This window comes from Neoarius graeffei, chromosome 9, assembly GCF_027579695.1.
Source record: "Neoarius graeffei isolate fNeoGra1 chromosome 9, fNeoGra1.pri, whole genome shotgun sequence".
Lineage (NCBI taxonomy): Eukaryota > Metazoa > Chordata > Actinopteri > Siluriformes > Ariidae > Neoarius > Neoarius graeffei.
This window is the reverse complement of record NC_083577.1, coordinates 55,737,037-55,759,052: the sequence shown is the minus strand read 5'-3', so window position 1 is coordinate 55,759,052 and position 22,016 is coordinate 55,737,037. Positions and strand designations below refer to the sequence as shown.

The 22,016-nt window shown below is 41.0% G+C and overlaps 1 long non-coding RNA gene across 1 annotated transcript; it reads left to right on the top strand.

Annotated features, from left to right (window-relative positions):
* Positions 1-17,009: 17,009 nt before the first annotated feature.
* LOC132891275 (uncharacterized) lies at positions 17,010-21,147 on the top strand. Its single transcript, XR_009655297.1, has 4 exons — positions 17,010-17,095; positions 18,109-18,185; positions 19,273-19,368; positions 20,655-21,147. It is a non-coding gene; the product is annotated as an uncharacterized LOC132891275 (long non-coding RNA).
* Positions 21,148-22,016: the final 869 nt, after the last annotated feature.

Sequence of the window (22,016 nt, the reverse complement as noted above, 5' to 3'; positions counted from 1 at the left end):
AGCTCTGTACGGAACGGACGAGGAATCTACACAGGACAACAAGGTTATCCAAACTTTGTCCAAACTCATCAACGACCGCGCTGATGCCATCGAGAGGTTGGTGAGCGAAAATTCAAAGAAAATTGATGACAACACTATGAAAATAGAAGGCTTAAAGAAATCAATGGACTTTGCATTCAGTGAAATAAAAGATACTCAGAAGAAAGTAAACAATGTCGACACGCGACTCAAAAAAGAAGAATCGAAAATGGCTAAACTCCAGGCACGTATCTCTGAAATGGAGTCATACTCAAGAAGATGGAACTTGAAGCTGTATGGCGTTCCTGAAAGCCAAAACGAAAACGTGAAGAAAAATGTGGTGCAACTATGTCAAACCATCCTCCAGAAGGAAGACAAAATTGATGAGGCCATCGACATTGCACATCGCCTTGGGAAAAAGAAGCCAGGGGACACGGGGCCGAGGGCCATCATCATCCGATTTGCCCTGCATTCATGCAGAGATGCTGTTTGGAGGGCTGCAAAAAATCATCCCTTCATGCATGACCACAAGCTCCAATTCGCAGAAGATCTGCCGAAATCTGCGAAGGATTCCAGAATGATCCTGTGGCCTGCGGTGAAGAAAGCGTGCGATGAAGGAAAGAATGCCTACTTCGTAGGGGGACGTGCATTCATCTGTGAAGATGAACTTTTCCCCAATCTTACCTGATGTGTCCTCTAGTCTGCAGGAGGCTGGACTACGAGTTGCTTGTTCGCCTTTCGGTCAAGACGTTTTCTCTAGACCATGTAGACCTACCTCAAAGACTAAGAGCTAAGAAAGCTCTCTCAACTGTGGGTTGCCTTAAGCATAAGTTTTAGGTTTACAGACATGTTCGACCATTTGGCCTGCCTAATTCATATTAGGCTGTGTTTTTTTTCCTGATGGTAATGTTAACAGTGCAGTGCTGGCTCAGTGTGCCGGATATTACAGTTTATCTAGCTACTTCGTTCTCAAAGCATTTCTTTATCTATTCTTTCATTAAATGCCAGGGGTTTAAGAAATATCACTAAACGTAAAGCACTTTTTTTGTTTTCAAAACAGCAAAATACAGATTTCTACCAGGAATCTCATTCAGTTTCTAAGGACGTCAACTTTTGGAGAAGTCAGTGGGGATATGATCTATGGTTTTCTCATTGCAACGAAAGATCTGCAGGTGTGTTAACCCTAAAGCATAGGTTTAATGGCAATATTGTGCACACAGATACAGACCCAAATGGGCATTACATTTGTCAAGTAATTAATCACAATAAGGTTACTTTCATTATCATAAATGTGTATGGGTACAACTCATATGTTGAGAACACTCAACTATTTGTGGACATAGAAGACAGACTTAAACACTGGTTGTCTAAATTCCCTAATTCTCATATAGTAATGGGAGGGGATTTTAATGTAGTTCTAAATTCTCAAATAGATAGATGGCCTCATGTCTGCAGCATGAGAAACGCTTTTCTAAAATCATTCATGGAAAGATTTAACTTGGTGGACATATGGAGAGCTAAATTTCCAAATACTGCTATATACACCTGGAATAACAAAGATCATACAAGGTTATCACGTATTGACTTCTGGTTAGTCTCTAGTAATTTAAAAGAGCAGGACATCTCATTTAATATTCTTCCATGTCCCCTCAGTGATCACAAAGCCATATCTATCACTATAAACTTACTGCCTTCAAATAGTCGCTACATCAAAGCCAACTACTGGAAATTAAACAACTGTCTTCTTGAGCATGAAGAAGTAAAATCTCATATATTGCAACTAATCAAGCATTTCCTCACCAAAGCTGAACGTGATAATTCTTTTGGTTTAAACTGGGAGTTATTTAAATATGAATCTTCTAAGTATCTTAGGAAGTTTGGTAGTAACCTTGCCAAGATTAGGGCTGCTGAAGAACAGAACATCATTAGCAAAATCGCTGTGCTCTCCCAGATATCTCCAGACACCCTTACAGATGAACAGAAAGTAGAGCTGGTTAATTTGCAAGAGAACTTAGATGGAGTGTATAAAAGGAGGGCTAAAGGTGCCTTTATTAGATCATGGAGGCGATGGTTAGAGGAAGGTGAACAGAACTCTGCCTATTTCTTTAAACTGGAGAAGTATAGAGCCAATATGAACTCTGTATCTGAACTTAAAATCAATGATGTTGTAACTGATGACCCCAATATTATTTCAAAATTTTGCTCCACCTTTTACAAGACACTATACAAAACAGAATACTCCGACAGTGACGCACAAACATTCTTTAACTTGTTACAGGATATTCCCCAACTTGATGAATCAGAAAAAAAACATGTGTGATCTTCCCTTATCTCTATCAGAGGTTAAGAATTGTATTAGTCTTTTAAAGGATAACAAATCTCCTGGTACAGACGGCTTAACGTCTGAATTCTATAAATTATTCTCTCTACAGTTAGCACCTTTTTTGTTAGAAGTTTTTAATGAGAGCTTATCAGTCAGTACATTGCCATGGAGCATGACTCAAGGTTTAATAACACTTATTCCAAAGCCTCAAAAAGGCATACTCTTGATTGACAACTGGCGTCCTATTTGTTTGCTGAACAATGACTACAAGTTGCTGGCTATCATTTTCGCCAAAAGAATTAAAGCTGTACTTTCTTCAGTTATTGATGAGGCTCAAACTGGGTTTATGCACAATAGGCATATCTCTGACAACATTAGACTGGTTTTAGATCTTATTGACTACTCTCAATTTATGATGATAGCTTTATTTTTTTCTTAGATTTCCGCAAGGCCTTTGATACAGTTGCGCGCAATTTTCTCTATGACGTACTTAGAAAATTTGGTTTTGGTAACTTCTTCTGTAATGCTATAAAAACACTCTACAACAGAGCAAACTGTTCTATAAAGCTTAAACATGGATCTTCAGCTAGATTTGAGGTTCAGAGAGGCATCCGTCAAGGATGTCCTATTTCACCGTACTTATTTTTGCTTGCTGCCCAACTTTTGTGCACTTATATTAAATCAAGCAACCTACAAGGTATCACCATAGCTGATAAAACTATTTTCATCAGTCAATTAGCTGATGATACAACTTTGTTTCTAAAGAACAGTTCTCAAGTCCCTTTAGCCATCAGCCTTATGGATGTGTTTTCTAGGGCATCTGGTCTTCACTTAAATCTAAAAAAGTGTGAACTACTAGCTATCAAGGACTGCGACGTTGATTCTGTTTCAAATATTCCTGTTAAAAACTCTGTAGTTTATTTGGGTGTCACTATAGGCAAACAAGACTCTCATAGATGCTCAGTTAATTTCTCTCCCATTATTGATAAAAAAAAAAAAAAAAGATTAAATCAATGGCTTCTTCGTGATCTGTCTTTAAGTGGCAGAATTTTACTTTCCAAAGCAGAGGGGATCTCCAGGTTAACGTATGCTGCTCTCTCCTTGAGCGTAGATACACAAACATGTAAAGCTATAGACAAAATTTTATGTGACTTTGTCTGGAAAAACCGTACTCACTTTATTAAAAAATCTGCCATAATGAATGAATACTGTAAGGGTGGCCTTAACTTTCTAGATTTTTCCACATTTAATTACACGTTTAAAATAAACTGGGTTAAGCGTTTTCTAAGGCATCCAACATCACTGTGGAACTTTATTCCCAATTACATTTTTTCTTCTTTGGGGGGTCTGAACTTTGTTCTAATGTGCAATTACAATATTGATAAAATTCCTGTAAAACTTGCTTCTTACCATAAACAAATCCTGTTGGCCTGGTCACTGATATATAAACACAACTTTAGCCTACAAAGATTTTATATTTGGAACAATAAGCATATTTTATTTAAAAATAGCCTAGATCACTCTTTTTAAAGCATTGGTTTGATATCATTTTAGTTAATCAACTCTTCAATCAAGATGGTCATCTTTATTCCTATTCCGAGTTTCTTCTTAAATATGGTATCCCTGTCACCCCGAAGGACTTTTCTGTTGTTTTTGATGCCATCCCTGCGGGCATAATTTCTTTATTTAGAGGCTTTAAGGGTCAGTTATATGACCCTGTCGTGCGTGATGTTGCTGAGACTAATGTTGGAAGAAGTTGCTTTTCAAATCATAAGAATTCAAACAAAACAATCCGTCAACTTTTCCAACAAGAAATCACCACTGCGCCACCTTCTTTATCATTCTGGTCTAGTTATGTAGGGGACATTTGCTGGGATAAAGTGTGGCTGCTACCACATAAATTCTGCTTGACTAATAAGGTCAGAGAGATTTATTTTAAGTTGATACATAGGTTTTACCCAACCAACCACTATTTACAGAAACTTAAAGATATTGATGTAAACTGCACCTTTTGTAGGGATCACAGAGAAACACTTGAACACTTTATTTTGGTCATGCTCTCATACAAAGACATTTTGGTCTAAACTATCAAGATATTATAGATCCTGTCTACCCTGATTTTGCTTTGAAATGGGAAAATGTACTCTTTGGTTTTGTTACTCAAGACAGGAATGCCACTTCTGAGTTTTACTTCATTATCATTTTAGCCAAACATGTATATACACGGGCGGCACGGTGGTGTAGTGGTTAGCGCTGTCGCCTCACAGCAAGAAGGTCCTGGGTTCGAGCCCCGGGGCCGGCGAGGGCCTTTCTGTGTGGAGTTTGCATGTTCTCCCCGTGTCTGTGTGGGTTTCCTCCGGGTGCTCCGGTTTCCCCCACAGTCCAAAGACATGCAGGTTAGGTTAACTGGAGACTCTAAATTGACCGTAGGTGTGAATGTGAGTGTGAATGGTTGTCTGTGTCTATGTGTCAGCCCTGTGATGACCTGGCGACTTGTCCAGGGTGTACCCCGCCTTTCGCCCATAGTCAGCTGGGATAGGCTCCAGCTTGCCTGCGACCCTGTAGAAGGATAAAGCGGCTAGAGATGAGATGAGATATATATACACACACACAAGTCAAAATTTCAAAATGTAAAGCCAACCTTTATTGAATTCTCCATTTATGTAAATCATTATATAGCGTCCATCTCTTGTTCTCTTAATAAGAAAGCTGTGAAGTCTTATTCCCTTTTTGTGCTGTACAACGCATTCATGTAATTAGGATGCAGTGCTGCAGCACAGCAACTATTGTTCTTCTACGTGTTTCTTCTTCTTCTTCCGTATTCTTCTTCCTCCTACGCAAATTTTGATTTCGAATAACTCAATAACCATACGTCGCACACAGACAAACAATATATCAAAACGTGCGGACTCGCTATACTATTTCTTTTCTCTACAGAATACGATTCTTTCGCGACTATGTCGCGAAAAAAATCGCCCAAAAAACCCCCATTCATTTCTATGGAATTAATTGAAAAAAAAAAAGCACTTTTTCAACGTTTTTCAAACGTCCGCTGCTCTGGCATGCTTTACCTAGAGATGTGATTCAAACTCTAAAACGTAGGAAAACTTCTCCTCTGTGGATCTGGCATTCAACTTTTCTGCTAGGTTCTACACTTTCGGATCAGTCCCGGCTCAAACGCCATGTGGGTACCGGGAGAAAATCCGGCTTTTGAATGGGTGTCTATTGCGTTACACACCAGTGCATCTCGTTAAGTCAGAGTGGAGAGGGCTTGAAAAAAAAGGTCAAACTTTCTCGCTTAAACTGTGTTTTCAGCCACAAATTTCACTCTACAGACATGATTTTCTCAAAAGTAGTAGGAAAACTTGTCCTGATTCACACAATGTGTCTACCTAAACGATAGGATTTACAGTTTTTGAATGAGAAGCCTCAAACTGAGAAGAGGGCAGCCGAGAGGCTTCATTGACACCCATTATAAACGGGACAGAAAAGTCACTCATTTTTAACTTGCTCTAGTGTCATTATTTTTAACACTACAGACAAAAATATACATCATTTTATTCAGGAGACCCTTCTAGCGCTCACTGTAAAAGAATTTTGTGAATAGCTGCTTCCGTTGTCGAGTTATTTGTCATTGTTCGAGGCCTGGTCCTTCATAAAAAACAGCACAAAACTCCATACCTTGTGTCTCTTAGCTCATTGACACCCATTATAAAAGTGACAGAAAAGTCTCTCATTTTTAACACTACAGACAAAAAATTACATCCGTCTATTCAGGAGACCCTTCTAGCGCTCACTGTGAAAGAATTTTGTGAATTTCTTTTTTTTGTGAAAAAAAAACAGCCTCGGTCGGCATGACACTTCACCTTAGCCACCCACTTTATTAGGAACACTTCTGTTCATACATACAAACTTCAAACACTCTTCTTAGAGTTTAGAGTTTATTTTATTTTTAAAAGGGACAGTGCACAAATTAAACATTATCCTTGTGCTAAGGACAGATGTCTGTCCCAGGTTATAGCAGTACATGCTAATTTCCGCCTGTAGTCACTTTGTTTATACTCTTGAATAGCTCTTCTTCATGACGGCTGCTGTCTCAAGCACACACATAATCATTGCATTGAAACATCATTGCAGGTCACACATTCACGGCCAGCAAACATGTGTGACCGAATTGCTTCGCACACTGCATCCTCTCACAATTTCCCCCGGGAAATTGTCCGGTCTAGTTTTATTTATTTTCCTGTTTCTGTTTATTTGTTTTTCTACTATTATTTCCATGCCATAACCCCTGGCAGACTGTTATATATATTTTTTATACAAAATGTATGCAATGATATTTGACAATTAAAAAAAAAAAAACTCCTCGCTTCAGGGCGCCGCCATGAGGGAGAGTGAAGAACGCTGACCGAACTCTGATTGGTCGAGAGGAAATGTCGCACTCAGTCAAAAAAACAGGTGTAGCGCCTCTAGCGTTTTGGAGAGAAACTACAATTTGCAGCACATATAAACAAGGAAATACAGCGATTTGGCATGAAACATTAATAGAGCAGTGAACAGGCTCAGTACACAGCAGAATAGCACGACGAACTCTTTTTTTTAATTTGGCGTTTATCGCATTTTGGAAAAGAGCTCGTTTTTGCGCCCTGAGGTCAGACATTTCAAAATAAAAGTCACATACAATACTGTACGAATTATTATTATTATTATTATTATTATTATTATTATTATTAAAAATGTCCCGGAATGACTGCATAAAATGTAACGGTTTTGTTCTTTCTCGAGTGTACATTTTATTGAACACACCACTCACACTGCAGTCTTTTGCACAGTGGACATTAATGCACTATTGTTTACAATCTCTCTCTCTCTCTCACACACACACACACACACACACACACCCCACCAAGGTTTACATTTTTATTCATTCCCTTTTTCATACACTTCCTCAATTCCTCATGCCGTCAGACTCCTCGACTCTGAGGGACTGGACTGATTCTCACTGACTGTTAAACACACCACTCACACTGCAATCTTTGCACAGTGGATAATAATACACTATTGCTTTACAATGTCTCACACAACAAGGTTTACATTTATTTATTCCCTTTTCATATACTACCTCAATATGCACACTCAGCTCTGCACCTTATGTCTATGGTGTCGTTTATTGCCTGCAGTGTTGCACTTGATGTTGTATTATAGACTGCAGTCCTGGAGAAACGGGGTTTAGTTTTAACGGTGCACTGTACCAACTGAATGACATCAAAAGAAAACCTTCACCTATTTTAATCATGTTAAGGAACAGATCCTTATTGGCGAATGTCTGGAGAAGATGAAACAGCTGCATTCCTTTCTGATTAGTTCAATCAAAAAAAAACATCACCTCTAGTGTATAATAATATTTACAGTGTAGACATGTGTACCGACCGGAAGGTGTAATCTCCGAGAGCCGGGCTCAGGAACGCTCTACGCTCACTGCCCATCATTACACACACCTTCTGTACGAGCTCAGTGTGGGAGACAGCGAGGCAGTGCCTGGGTTTGGTTCGACTATAATAATTCAACACGGACACTGCGCTAACGGTTCTGTGACGCTGAACTGCCGTAAACACGAGCGCACACGACACCTGGGGTTTTGCTGCACCGCCACCCAGGGGCGCCGCAAGGGGGGAGTTAGGACGATTCTAAGGGCCTGGCACTGACAGGGGGGCCTGTGAGGGATATTAATATTATTTTAATAGTATTGCCTTGTGTAAGTTTTTGAAATAAAATATTTCATTTCATCTGTTAAAATATGCAATTTATACATGGTTATAATTTGCTATAAAATTTTTCTTGAATTATTTATGACATTGTCATTTCACCCCTCCACCCTTTTTACTAATGGTACAGTCTGATTCTGGGAGCGGGACACGTGAAATGTGTAGCTCAGTGTGTGCACAGCGTCGCTATTAGCGCGGCTTAGATCAACTGGCAGTTTTTTTATGTGCGCAGCAGAGGTGTACATTCTAGAAGTTGCTAAGCAGGAGCAGGTGTGATAAATTATGAAGTCCGGATATCACACTGTGTGTGAAAAAAAATCACCTTTTTTCATAGGTATCTTTATTGTATAATTAAGTCTAGGTGTTTTGCCATTGTTCATGTGTGGATTTGTTGATATTGTTAAGCATTTAACTTTAATATTTTGCACATTAGCTGTGGTCATAGATATCATTGCCATTGTTCATGTGTGGATTTATTGATACTGTTGCTAAGTATTTAACTTGAATATTTGAACATTTTCTGTGTTTTCTAATAAATGCGTGATGCCTAAAAGAAACCAAAAACACTTAGTGGATTTCTTGCAGTGCACTATGTAATTGTATCAAAAAACTAGTGTAGTTATTCATCAAGGCATACATTTGATCACATACAATAAGTAAATAAATGGAGGAAACAAAGGAATACATTTTGTAATCCTGATTATTGATGATGTTTGCTGGAGGCTCTGGAGTATCCATAATGTGCATACAGAATGTTATAAATCCATACTGATACAGCGATGCATGCAATTTCTCTCAGCACAAACATTTGGATTGAATGAACTCCATAGGTTACTGAGTGGCCTAATAATAGTTGCTCATAAAAGAAAAAAAAATTTATATATATATCTTCCATATATATCATTTTTAAGGCAACAGTCTATTCAGTCTAATTCTGACAGTTCTGCATTTAAAATGTTCATATACCAAATAATTGTATCACCTAAACTTGATAGGTAGCTGATCACATGCATAGTAAAGTAGAAGTGCCAGCCAAAAACAGACTTGAAATTCAGTTGCTTGAGCTTGAAAATTTTTACCGGGGGGGCCCTAAATTGTAATCTTTCATAGGGCCCAAGATTTCTAGCGGCGCCCCTGCCGCCACCACAGCAGACTGAGAAGTTTATCAGGACGTAAGTGGAGATATTGTGAAGCACGCTTCTACACGGCCTCTTGTGCAGAACCCGAAGCCCCGGAGTCACTCCGCCAAACAGACACAGCCGCAGGATGCACACCTACCTGCTGCCTTCTCTCCGGCTCCCACACTGCCAGGCGGTGCCGCTAAGGCTGCAGCTGTTTCCAGGACCGTTACATTGCTGTGCTTGTAGCTTTGGCTGGGCCCGGGACAAAATAATCTGAGTGGGCCCCCCCAAATAATCTGAGTGCCCCCCCACACACACACACACACATACATACGCGTGCACGCACATCGCCACACAGCAACCACCCACACCCAACCCCTCTTTTCACAGTCTCCATTCACTCCAACCCTTAAATAACAGGTATTCCAAGCCCATTATAACAGTCAGCCATTTTATTTCAACATTTCAACATATTTACAGTTTGAACATTTCCTTAGTCTGCAACTATTCAGGTGCGAAATGCAATGCGCCAGACTTTTGCTGTGGCAAAGTCGTCAATAAGGTCATTGAAGTCCAGCTTCTTTGCAAGTTCGCGCTCTATAGAGAGCATAGCCAGCCCATTGAGCCTCTCCTGTGACATGTTTGAGCGCAGGTAGTTGATAAACCAAAATGATTGTTTACGGGATGGAACTGGGCCTCAATGAGAACGGAGTTATGGCTTTCCCAAAATCTGAACATAGAAGCATCACCACTAGTGATGTGTACAGTGAGTTTTTCAGTGTATTTTTTTGTCTTGTTTTTCATAAACGTCCTTTCCGTACTCGATTTAGAATGTTACAAAAAAAAATTGACACCCTCCCAACCACGTAACATTAGCCTATCTGACCTGGGGGCTGACACGTTTATTACGGATAAACCAAAAGGATTACAACGTTCCCTGGATATAGAACTGGACCGAGAAGATTTCAAAATCTTAACGTGTAAGCAACAACAATAAAACAGAGGTTGTTTTATTCATTTAGGGCTTATTAGGCTACTTTCATTAATTGCGCTTTTCATACAGGCCTATCATTTTTCACTTGAGCAAGGGAATTGTTTGAAGAGTATCCAGTCTAAGCGAAAGTTTAATGTTTTGCAACAGACTAACCTCAAAACACCCCATTTATAGCCCATTCGTTACATTAAACTCTATCTAGCTGGCAATTTCACATGCCGTCGTATCTACACGGGATGATTTCCAACAAAATAAGGTTTAATTAACAAGAGGCAGCGTTCCACGGGCTTTCAGCTAATCGGAGTCCAGCTCAGCAAGCGTGCCTAAAACATTTGGATATGATTGCCACATACATATACACATACAAACAGCCACTCAAATCTCCACTGCCAAGCCTCTACCTCTCCAACGCCAGATCCATGTAAACAACACGGACGATTTGGAATTACCTTATCCTATTCTATAATCGGCTGATCAGTGCTATACTCAATACTTAAGTGACTTACCCATCCAGTGAGGATTATTTTGTTTACAAGATGCCACATCTGAGTCGCTGGCAAATCCTGAATTTCTGTAAAGATAACTGTCCAGAGATTTATAAGCACGCAGTGCTTCACCACTGAACAGCGAGGGAAAGTTAATGAGGTAATTATACACGTCCGGGTATTCCGCTGGCAGTTCAAAATCCGGTCATGAAAACTCCGCCCGGAAAGCCATAAGGGTCACAAATCTGTAGATCGTTTATTTTAGACATATATCTAGTTATCTGTTCATTAGAAAAATGAGCCGTGTAGTCCGTCGGTTGAAATTGATCCATTCTGTACACGAGTGCAGCAGTATTCAGCGGTGTTTTTGACCGACACGATGGCGGTTGTTTACTTTCCGGTTACGTGACTGCAAGATCTCTATAGTGCCGTGTTATTTGGCGCCTTAATCAAAGACCAAACCATTTCTGCATTAGGGGTGGTACGTGGGTTCTTGAATCTATTTTCGAAGACAATAAAGGCAAAAGAACCAGAAATCATTCATTGAATGCAAATATAGCACATTTTCCTCCCCCAAATCAACACATTTTGAAATGAAACAGAATGATTAATGGCATCTTCATGAGGGACCAGTTCTGGGCCCCCCCTCATGCCTGGGCCCGGGACAAAATACCCGGTTGTCCCCCCCTGTCGACGGCCCTGCTTGTGGCCTTACTGCTCCTTTTAATATCGCACAGTGATGGGCAACTCTCCAAAGAGCCTGTCTTTAAACGATTCTATGAAGTGAATCGATTCGCAGGCGGAAGGACTCAGTAGTTGCTTTCTTTCCCGTTACCGGGTCTTCCGAAGTGATAAAATGCGTGCCTTTACAGGAAAGTTCGTCGTGACGTCACCAAATGGTCACGTGATGTTTTGATCGGCAAGAGGTTTTATCAGCTGTACATACAGATTTGATAAGAATGAGCCCAATGATTTGTATCATTTTTATGCAGAAGACACAATAATTTATTGTTTTGCGTCTCTGGGGTGCAAAACAATAGGAGGAGTAACAGGAGGACAGAGGAGGGGAAGGAGCAGTAGCCTAGCTTAACAATAAGCAATACTGGACAATGTGCAATATCTCTCCTGCTGGCCCCTTCCCTCCCCCTTCCTCTCTTCACCATATCTCATCTCATCTCATCTCATCTCATCTCATCATCTCTAGCCGCTTTATCCTGTTCTACAGGGTCGCAGGCAAGCTGGAGCCTATTCCAGCTGACTACGGGCGAAAGGCGGGGTACACCCTGGACAAGTCGCCAGGTCATCACAGGGCTGACACATAGACACAGACAACCATTCACACTCACATTCACACCTACGGTCAATTTAGAGTCACCAGTTAACCTAACCTGCATGTCTTTGGACTGTGGGGAAAACCGGAACACCCGGAGGAAACCCACGCGGACACGGGGAGAACATGCAAACTCCGCACAGAAAGGCCCTCGCCGGCCACGGGGCTCAAACCCGGACCTTCTTGCTGTGAGACGACAGCGCTAACCACTACACCACCGTGCCGCCCCCTAAAGGGATCAAGAAAGTTCTAATCTAATCTAATTTAATCGTATTGTCTGTTGTGCAAGCTTTCACTCTTTTACAGTCGGCCTTTGATGATGTTCAGGCCCATCTGCAAAGCTGGCTTTGACCACTGATAAGATGAAGGTCATGCTGTTTTCCAGGGCTACTGTGCTGTCAAAAAATCTCCCTGTTTTAACTTGGAAGGGTACAGCCATTGAGCTGGTCTCGTCGTATAAGCACCTGGGTTTTCATGTTGATGAACGTTTAACTTTTAAGTAAAAGTTTAGTTTCTAAACTTAGGGTAAAATTGGGCTTTTACTTTAGGAATAGATCTTGCTTCTCTCTTGGAGCCAGGAAACGCCTCGTCAAGTTAAGTCAAGTCAAGTTTATTTGTATAGCGCTTTTAACAATAAACGTCGCAAAGCAGCTTTACAGAATTTAACCGACTTAAAACATGAGCTAATTTTATCCCTAATCTATCCCCAGTGAGCAAGCCTGTGGTGACAGTGGCAAGGAAATACTCCCTCAGATGACACGAGGAAGAAACCTCGAGAGGAACCACACTCAAAAGGGAACCCATCCTCATTTGGGCAACAACAGACAGCATGACTATAACATTAACAGTTTTAACATGAAGTCAGTTCGTTGATGTTATAAACTCTTCACTGATGGAAACTTGAGTGCAAAACTGTTCATGACAACTGTAGTCCTCAGCCATAAAAGCATTACTGTAAGCGTCCAGAGCGTCCTCCAGGTGTGACTTTCAACTGTCCATATGGGGCTGTCCTCCACAGGAGCGATGCAATGAGACTCCAACCAGACACAGGGCACCAGGATGGATCAGGCAGGTCCGAGGAGAAGAAGAGGTCAGGATCTCGATCCCAGGACCAACATGTAACTCAGAGGGACAGATTTGGGGGGAGGGGGGGAGAGAGAGAAAACACAGGTTGTTAGGTATGCCCAATGTCACCTGAATAAGTAGAAACAGTATACATATTGCACTGAGTACAAGTAGGGACTCCGGCAACTAACTATGACAGCATAACTAAAAGGGGAGAGCCAGAAGGTTGCCTCGTGTCAGCAACCTTTCTTCCACTGCTTGATTATGGTGATGTACTGTACATGCATGCACCAGTTACATGTTTATGTTCTCTGGATACTGTGTATCATTGTGCTCTGAGGTTTGTCACTGGATGGAAGAATCTGACCCATCACTGCACTTTGTACAAAAAAGCTGAATGCTCATCCCTGTCTGTTAGAAGATTCACTCATTGGTTGACTTTTATTTATAAGGCTCTACTTGGTATGGTCCCATCCTATCTCGGAAATTACCTTGTTAGGAATCATGGACATTATAGCCTACGATCCACTGGCTTTTTTATTCTGACTGTCCCTTGTGTCTTCACAGAACTGGGGAAAAAGGCATTTCACTTTGCTGCTCCCTCTGCATGGAACATTCTGCAAGATGAATTAAAATTGTCGGATTTGATTCCTCTTGATAGCTTTGTTAGAATTCTTAAAACTAAGGAACTTGAAAGCATTGGGCTTTGTCATTGTTTTTAATTCAGATGTTAAAATGTGTTACAGATGTTAATCTATCTCTGATATTTTTATTTATTGTATGATTATTTGTATCATTGCTTGTACTATAAAGTCTGCTGTCTCTTGGCCAGGTCGCTTTTGAAAAAGAGATTTTATATCTCAGTAAGCTTTACCTGGTTAAATAAAGGTTAAATAAAATAAAAGCTTTTACCGCATAAGCCAGTATCTCACTGAGCTGCGACAAATTGCGAACATCATTCGCGAGAGTTTCAAAAGTGTCTTGAAACATTCGCGGGGCTTCTCAATTTCCTCGCATGAGTCGCAAAGTGTCGCTCCTTTGTCGCTGAAATTTTGAACATGTTCAAAAAATTTGTGCTGCAAAATTTCTCTCAAAATAGCCGCAAATGCATCGCTGGTGTCGCAAAGCCGTCACGAACCCTTCTCAAGTCAGATTCCGTGAGGCTTCCTCTACTTCCCTGCCTGCCGAGGGAAAGCCGGGCTGCGACAGCCTGCGACTAGTTGGAGACACAACAATTTCGGTAAAAATATGCAAATATCAATTCAGTGTGATTCCAAGTGAAAATTGTCGCTAATTCGCATATTTTATCGCAATTGTTGTGTCTCCAACTAGTCGCGGGCTGTCGCAGCCCAGTGAGTTACTACCCATACCAAAGAAACCTGAAGCTCGCCGAAAGCTTTGGATCGGAACCTACTGACAACGACCGTGTTTGCTTTCGACACTTTATATCTGGTAAGACACATGATTTTTTATTATTTTGTTTTGCAGTTTAATATTATATTTATATTAGATAAAATTTCCTCATCAGAAATAATTTGTTGTGCTATGACATGCTTAGATATCAACCAAAAGATGAGTAAAAACGCACGAGCAGCTGATTTGTATGCAGTACACGAGTACGATTTCCGCAAGCGCACTCATGGCAAATTTATGTACTTTTTGCAGTATAAATATTTGACATTAGAAGATTGGTCGAACTTTTCGTGATATGTATTTGAAGATAAATAGCATAGCCTGGATTTAAAACACTGCTTGTGCATTCTAAATGTAGAACTTGCTTAAGTTTAGTACTGTACTGTATATCTTTGGTGTGTGCGTGTGAAGCAACAATATAAGTTAATGTTTCAAAGATTATATTGTGCCTATTTAATCCTTATTGCTTTTTGTGCCTAATAATAGAAAGACATGAAGAAAGCAGTCCAGACTACACTCCTTCTGTAACTATGGGTTACCATGCAAAACAGGTCAACAGCAGTCAGCGGTATGCAAGGCACCAAAGAAATCTCATCTCATCATCTCTAGCCGCTTTATCCTGTTCTACAGGGTCACAGGCAAGCTGGAGCCTATTCCAGCTGACTACGGGCGAAAGGCGGGGTACACCCTGGACAAGTCGCCAGGTCATCACAGGGCTGACACATAGACACAGACAACCATTCACACTCACATTCACACCTACGGTCAATTTAGAGTCACCAGTTAACCTAACCTGCATGTCTTTGGACTGTGGGGGAAACCGGAGCACCCGGAGGAAACCCACGCGGACACGGGGAGAACATGCAAACTCCGCACAGAAAGGCCCTCGCCGGCCACGGGGCTCAAACCCGGACCTTCTTGCTGTGAGACGACAGCGCTAACCACTACACCACCATGCCGCCCCCTAAAGGGATCAAGAAAGTTCTAATCTAATCTAATTTAATCGTATTGTCTGTTGTGCAAGCTTTCACTCTTTTACAGTCGGCCTTTGATGATGTTCAGGCCCGTCTGCAAAGCTGGTTTTGAATACTGATAAGATGAAGGTCATGCTGTTTTCCAGGGCTACTGTGCTGTCAAAAAATCTCCCTGTTTCAACTTGGAAGGGTACAGCCATTGAGCTGGTCTCGTCATATAAGCACCTGGGTTTCCATGTTGATGAACGTTTAACTTTTAAGTAAAAGTTTAGTTTCTAAACTTAGGGTAAAATTGGGCTTTTACTTTAGGAATAGATCTTGCTTCTCTCTTGGAGCCAGGAAACGCCTCGTCAAGTTAAGTCAAGTCAAGTTTATTTGTATAGCGCTTTTAACAATAAACGTCGCAAAGCAGCTTTACAGAATTTAACCGACTTAAAACATGAGCTAATTTTATCCCTAATCTATCCCCAGTGAGCAAGCCTGTGGAAACAGTGGCAAGGAAAAACTCCCTCAGATGACATGAGGAAGAAACCTTGAGAGGAACCACACTCAAAAGGGAACCCATCCTCATTTGGGCAACAACAGACAGCATGACTATAACATTAACAGTTTTAACATGAAGTCAGTTCCTTGATGTTATAAACTCTTCACTGATGGAAACTTGAGTGCAAAACTGTTCATGACAACTGTAGTCCTCAGCCATAAAAGCATTACTGTAAGCGTCCAGAGCGTCCTCCAGGTGTGACTTTCAACTGTCCATATGGGGCTGTCCTCCACAGGAGCGATGCAATGAGACTCCAACCAGACACAGGGCACCAGGATGGATCAGGCAGGTCTGAGGAGAAGAAGAGGTCAGCATCTCGATCCCAGGACCAACATGTAACTCAGAGGGACAGATTTGGGGGGAGGGGGGGAGAGAGAGAAAACACAGGTTGTTAGGTATGCCCAATGTCACCTGAATAAGTAGAAACAGTATACATATTGCACTGAGTACAAGTAGGGACTCCGGCAACTAACTATGACAGCATAACTAAAAGGGGAGAGCCAGAAGGTTGCCTCGTGTCAGCAACCTTTCTTCCACTGCTTGATTATGGTGATGTACTGTACATGCATGCACCAGTTACATGTTTATGTTCTCTGGATACTGTGTATCATTGTGCTCTGAGGTTTGTCACTGGATGGAAGAATCTGACCCATCACTGCACTTTGTACAAAAAAGCTGAATGCTCATCCCTGTCTGTTAGAAGATTCACTCATTGGTTGACTTTTATTTATAAGGCTCTACTTCACTGTAAAAAATAGAACTTCATTTTTTTCTGCCCACACGTTGATATGAGTAAACAGAACTAAGATGACAAGAAAACACTATTAACTCGCAATAAGAAGTTGTCATATCAAGTTCTGAATGTATTCATCTGGAGACTTCTATAACTAAGTGAGCTCAACTTGTCTGGAAAAAACGGGGCACGCAACGGGGTTTCCCCGAGCCATAGGGGCTGATAACGTCCGAAGCGGCTCGAGGGGCCCTAGAGACACAACTCCACGCACGCTTTTGGAAGTGGATCAAATTCAGAAGCTCATCCCTCGCGTCATCATCAGGAACGAAGGTTAATCTTTTACCACTCAAAAATAATCGATAAACTAATCAACATTGCACATTGCACCTGTTTTATGTGAAGTACAAAACTTATCTAGCCTATATCCTTGTACAGTCCGTTTTGAAATGACCGGCTAGTTTTACCTCAGTTTATGAATGTTAAAAGCCTACTTTTTGTTGATGAGGCTTATTGATATATTGACTGTTGATGTGTAGGAGGGCATCTGTGTTCAGTTGTAATTACACTTTATTCATGTTGATTCAAACAACTGTTATATTGCCTGCTGCAAAAGGGTCTGTTGAAGGCTCTAGGTGGCTAATTGAAAACGTGGGTTGCACTTGTCGTTAGCGTGGAAGGTCTCCCTCCCTCCCTCGACGTTAGCTTGATTAACATTAGCCTCAGTCTAAATTAGAAAAGCATAAACGAACGGGACTCGTATTATGTCTAGGTTCTACTGTTAGAGCAGGGAAAGGTGGCACATAAATGCTTGTTTGTTCTATCACAATGGAGACCGACTACTTGTTTATTTCACCGACGTTAGTCAGGACCTTAATGTCTGGGCATTTTAGGCAAATGTGGCGCCATTGAAAGCTTGTGCGTCCCGTTGTTCGCAGTTTAGTGAGTGTGCTTGCAGAATAATAGTGTTACTTTAATTATAATAATTACAACAATTTCGGTTCGGTCACCATACCAATATAACAGAAGTATAGCAAGCTTACGATCTATTTCCTACTTCACATAAGCCTCATCAACAAAAAGCAGGCTATTTTAACATTCATGAAATGAGGCTAGGTGCAATGTGTGATGTTTAAGATGGCAGTGTTTCCTGCTAATGCTTTCCGACTGCCAAACACTTAAAACGCCAAAACTGTACTGTAAATTATAAAAGTATTTGAATTGTTTGAATGGTTTTGCTCCAGATTCTGTTGATAGTCAGATCTGTTTTTATTCTTCATTGTTGGGTTTTAACCGCCTTAATTAAACTAACTAGTTTCCCCATGTTTTTTCGTGATGCAATGCAGAGAGTGTAAATTCATCCACCCGGATGTCCAGACCCTGCTGAAACATTATCTCCTGAGACACTGAGGGGGTCATCAAGGTAAGAATTGGCCTTGCCTCTATCCTGACTGTGTGTGCACCTTCCACTCATCAAGTACTCTAAAATCTCATCTTTCACGCTACCATAAAATACCCATACAATTCACACCACATCAAATTTCAGTTGTGAGCATTGTGCTTTCAAAGATGTCTGCAGTTTAAGTGCATTTTTTAGCCATCTCGGAAGACATTTGAAGAGTGGTGAACTTGTAACATGTCCATTTGTTGGCTGTGCCTATAAAACAAATAAGTTCACCAACTTTGCCAATCACAAAAGCAGGAAGCACAAAAATCATACAGCCAGAGACCTAAAGTCAGCCGTTTCTACCATGCATTTTACATAGGATTTTGCCAGAGGATGAGACATTAATGGCTGTATTTTTAATTATTTTGAGTGAACAATATATTGAAACGGTTATATAAGCTGTACAGTAACTACTTTTCATTGTGTCAAAGTGAAATTTCTTTAATGTTGTCCCATGAAAAGATATACTAACAAATCTGCAGAAATGTGAGGGGTGATGGTTTAGAACAAGGAAGTAGTTCGTTGTTGTCGAGAGGACCAATCACAGTGGCTCTCTTTTGACTGTTTGCTGTAAAATTCATCCAATTACATTTTCTGGAATTTCATATAGAAGCTTTGAATGTAAGACTAAATGCATTCCACAGATTTATGTTGTGTACAGAATTAGAATTGCTGCCTCACACCCAATACAGCCATCATATTTTGATGCTGGATTTCTTAAAACATCCAATTTGATAGTGGATACTTCATGTAGTTGGCTTTAATACCCTGCCAGGTGGTCTTCAGTGGGGAGTACCAGCTAATGTCACTAAGTGTTCAAAAGAGCATAGTTGTAAACAACTGGACTTCATTTTGGGTCTGGAAGATGCTTCACTTCACATCCGAATGGTATCTTCACTTCTAGCCAGTACTGAAGAACCCTTTCGGATGAATGAAACAACTTTAAAGCTCCAAACAGAAGTCCAGTTGCTTACTACTAAACACAGTTTACTGACATGGCCTAAATGAATAACAATATTCACTGACATGCCACTAAATAAATTCTGTATCTCTGTGTGCCCAGGTGACGGCGATAGCAGAACATAGGAGGAGAGTGGCCTTGGAAGGATTGCCCATTTACCTCAAGGAGGATGCATCAAATCTTTTCAAGACATGTCTGGTAAGAATCAATTTATTCTCTGATACTCTCAACATGTGATAATGTTGGGCAATGTGCACTGTGGCAAGAAGGTTTGCTTTGTCCCCCAGCACAGTGTCCAGAGCTTGGAGGAGATGCCAGGAGACATGCCAGTACATCAGGGGACGTGGAGGAGGCCATAGGACAGTTTACAACCCAGCAGCAGGATCGCTATCGCCTTCTTTGTGCAAGGTGGCACAGAAAAACCACTGCCAGAGCCCTGCAAAAAGAGCTTTGCAGGCCACTGATGTGCATGTTGATGCTCAAATGGTCAGAAACAGACTTCATGAGGAGGGTATGAGGGTCTGGTGTCCACACGTGGTTCCTATGCTTACAGAGTGGCACCGTAGGGATTGATTTGCATATACCATAGAACATCAAGATTGGCACATTCACCATTGGTGCCCTGTGCTCTTCACAGATGAGAGCAGTTCACACTGAACACATGTGACAGACATGACAACGTCAGGAGATGCCATGGAGAATGGTATGCTGCCTGCAACATCATTTGTGAAGAGCACAGGGTGCCAATGCAAGAATATGTAGATTTTGATGTTCTCTCGTTTATGCAAATCGCTCCATACGGTGCCGCTCTGTGAGCATAGGCCTCACGTACCAGGCCCTCATACCCTCCTCATGAAGTCTGGTTCTGACCATTTGAGCATCAACATGCACATTAGTGGCCTGCAAAGCTCATTTTGCAGGGCTCTGGCAGTGCTCTTTCCGTGCCACCTGGTACAAGGAAGGAGAAAGCAATTCCGCTGCTGGGTTGTAAACCGTCCTATGGCCTCCTCCACGTCCCCTGGTGTACTGGCATGTCTCCTGGCATCTCCTCCACGCTCTGGACACTGTGCTGGGGGACACAGCAAACCTTCTTGCCGCAGCACACATTGTGTCATCTTGGATGAAGAGCACTACCTAAGCAAATTCAGTGGGTGAAGGAGATTGTCACGTGGTACCTACAAGGGTGTGAAACTGTCAAAATGCACATGTGACCAAAAAAATCAGCCAGAAAGGATGAAAAAAGAGAAATGGCCTGTGTGGGGTGTATTTTGGTTATTACCTCTACTTTCTACCCATTGCTTGTTAAATTTGCTCAAAATGGATTCATAATGAGCGTTGCTTCATTACTAACTGGACTGGCTGGTATCACAGAAGTATGATTGACTTGGAGTTGCATTGCATGGTTTTGGTGTTCCCTTTATTTATTGGAGCAGTGAATTTCATTCACATATTCAGTTATGTCTTCTGTCTTTGCACACTCTCAGGACACAGATGAAGAGGAGGATTACACCAAAGGTGTAAAAATTGCCATACTGACAGTCTTTGAGGATGATGTAGCATCCGTTACGTCCCTACCTACGGTCATCAACATTGGCGTGATTTTGGAAGAGAGTGTCATCGTTCAGGGCATAAAGGACCTTCCTTCAGCAGTCGCATACTTGTTTGGCCTGCTGTATTGCATCAACATGGAATACCCCAAAAACCTGAGATACACTTTTGAGGTTTTACAGAAAGTTTTCCTTGACATGGGAGCACACTGCTGCTCTGCACGAGCTCAATCACTCCGAGGTAAAATGCAGAAATGTCTGCGCTAATGTGGCAAGTCCATTTCTCTCTCTCTCTCTCGGAGCTGCAAGTCAGGTGAGGGCAAGAGGCGGAAAAGTTTGTTGAACAGTTAATTGATTGTTTTATACGGATTTTTACTTGTTAATTGTTTAAGGGCTTAAGGTTTATTTACTAAATACTACAGGTCACACCACTGTGTATACAGTAACTGCTTATGTTTACAAGTCCTGTATGTGCTAAAAGGTGTGTTTTGAGACTATTTTGATCAATTCAAAAACCTGAGATACACTTTTGAGGTTATACAGAAAGTGTCTCTCTCTGTGATGGGTGTTTTTAAGCGTATTTTTTAAGCGTATTCAGTGAAATGTGTTGAAACTGTTTTGATCAAATTTAGTAAGAAGAGTCATTTGGAAGAATGTCCCAGTTGCCTTTCCACTTTACCTGGTTTGAAACCCCCAGTGCATGTTTTTTGCATACTGTTAATATGTGTTTAAAATAAAGGAAATGGTTGTGCACATGAATTGCCTATTTGACTTTTTTCCCCCTACTTTTTAATCTAAGTTGTGACAATCATTTAACATAACTTTAGTTTTTAAGTCACAAAAATAGCTAGTAAAAATGATTTTTCAAGTAAGAAGATATTTTGATTTAATTGATTAAACAAGTTTTGTCCTCTTGTTGGGCATACTTGGAAAAACAAGTAAAAATATATTTTAATTTAATTGATTGAACAAGTTCTGTCGTCTTGTTGGGCATACTTGGAAAAACCCTTAAATACATTTCTTGATTTCTTAGTTGAGTTTACTCCAAAAAACCCTTGATATGGGTTGCCTTGCTTTTTCAAGTAAACTGAGCAAATTTTTTTTTACAGTGTTGGTATGGTCCCATCTTATCTCGGAAATTACCTTGTTAGGAATCATGGACATTATAGCCTACGATCCACTGGCTTTTTTATTCTGACTGTCCCTTGTGTCTTCACAGAACTGGGGAAAAAGGCATTTCACTTTGCTGCTCCCTCTGCATGGAACTTTCTGCAAGATGAATTAAAATTGTCGGATTTG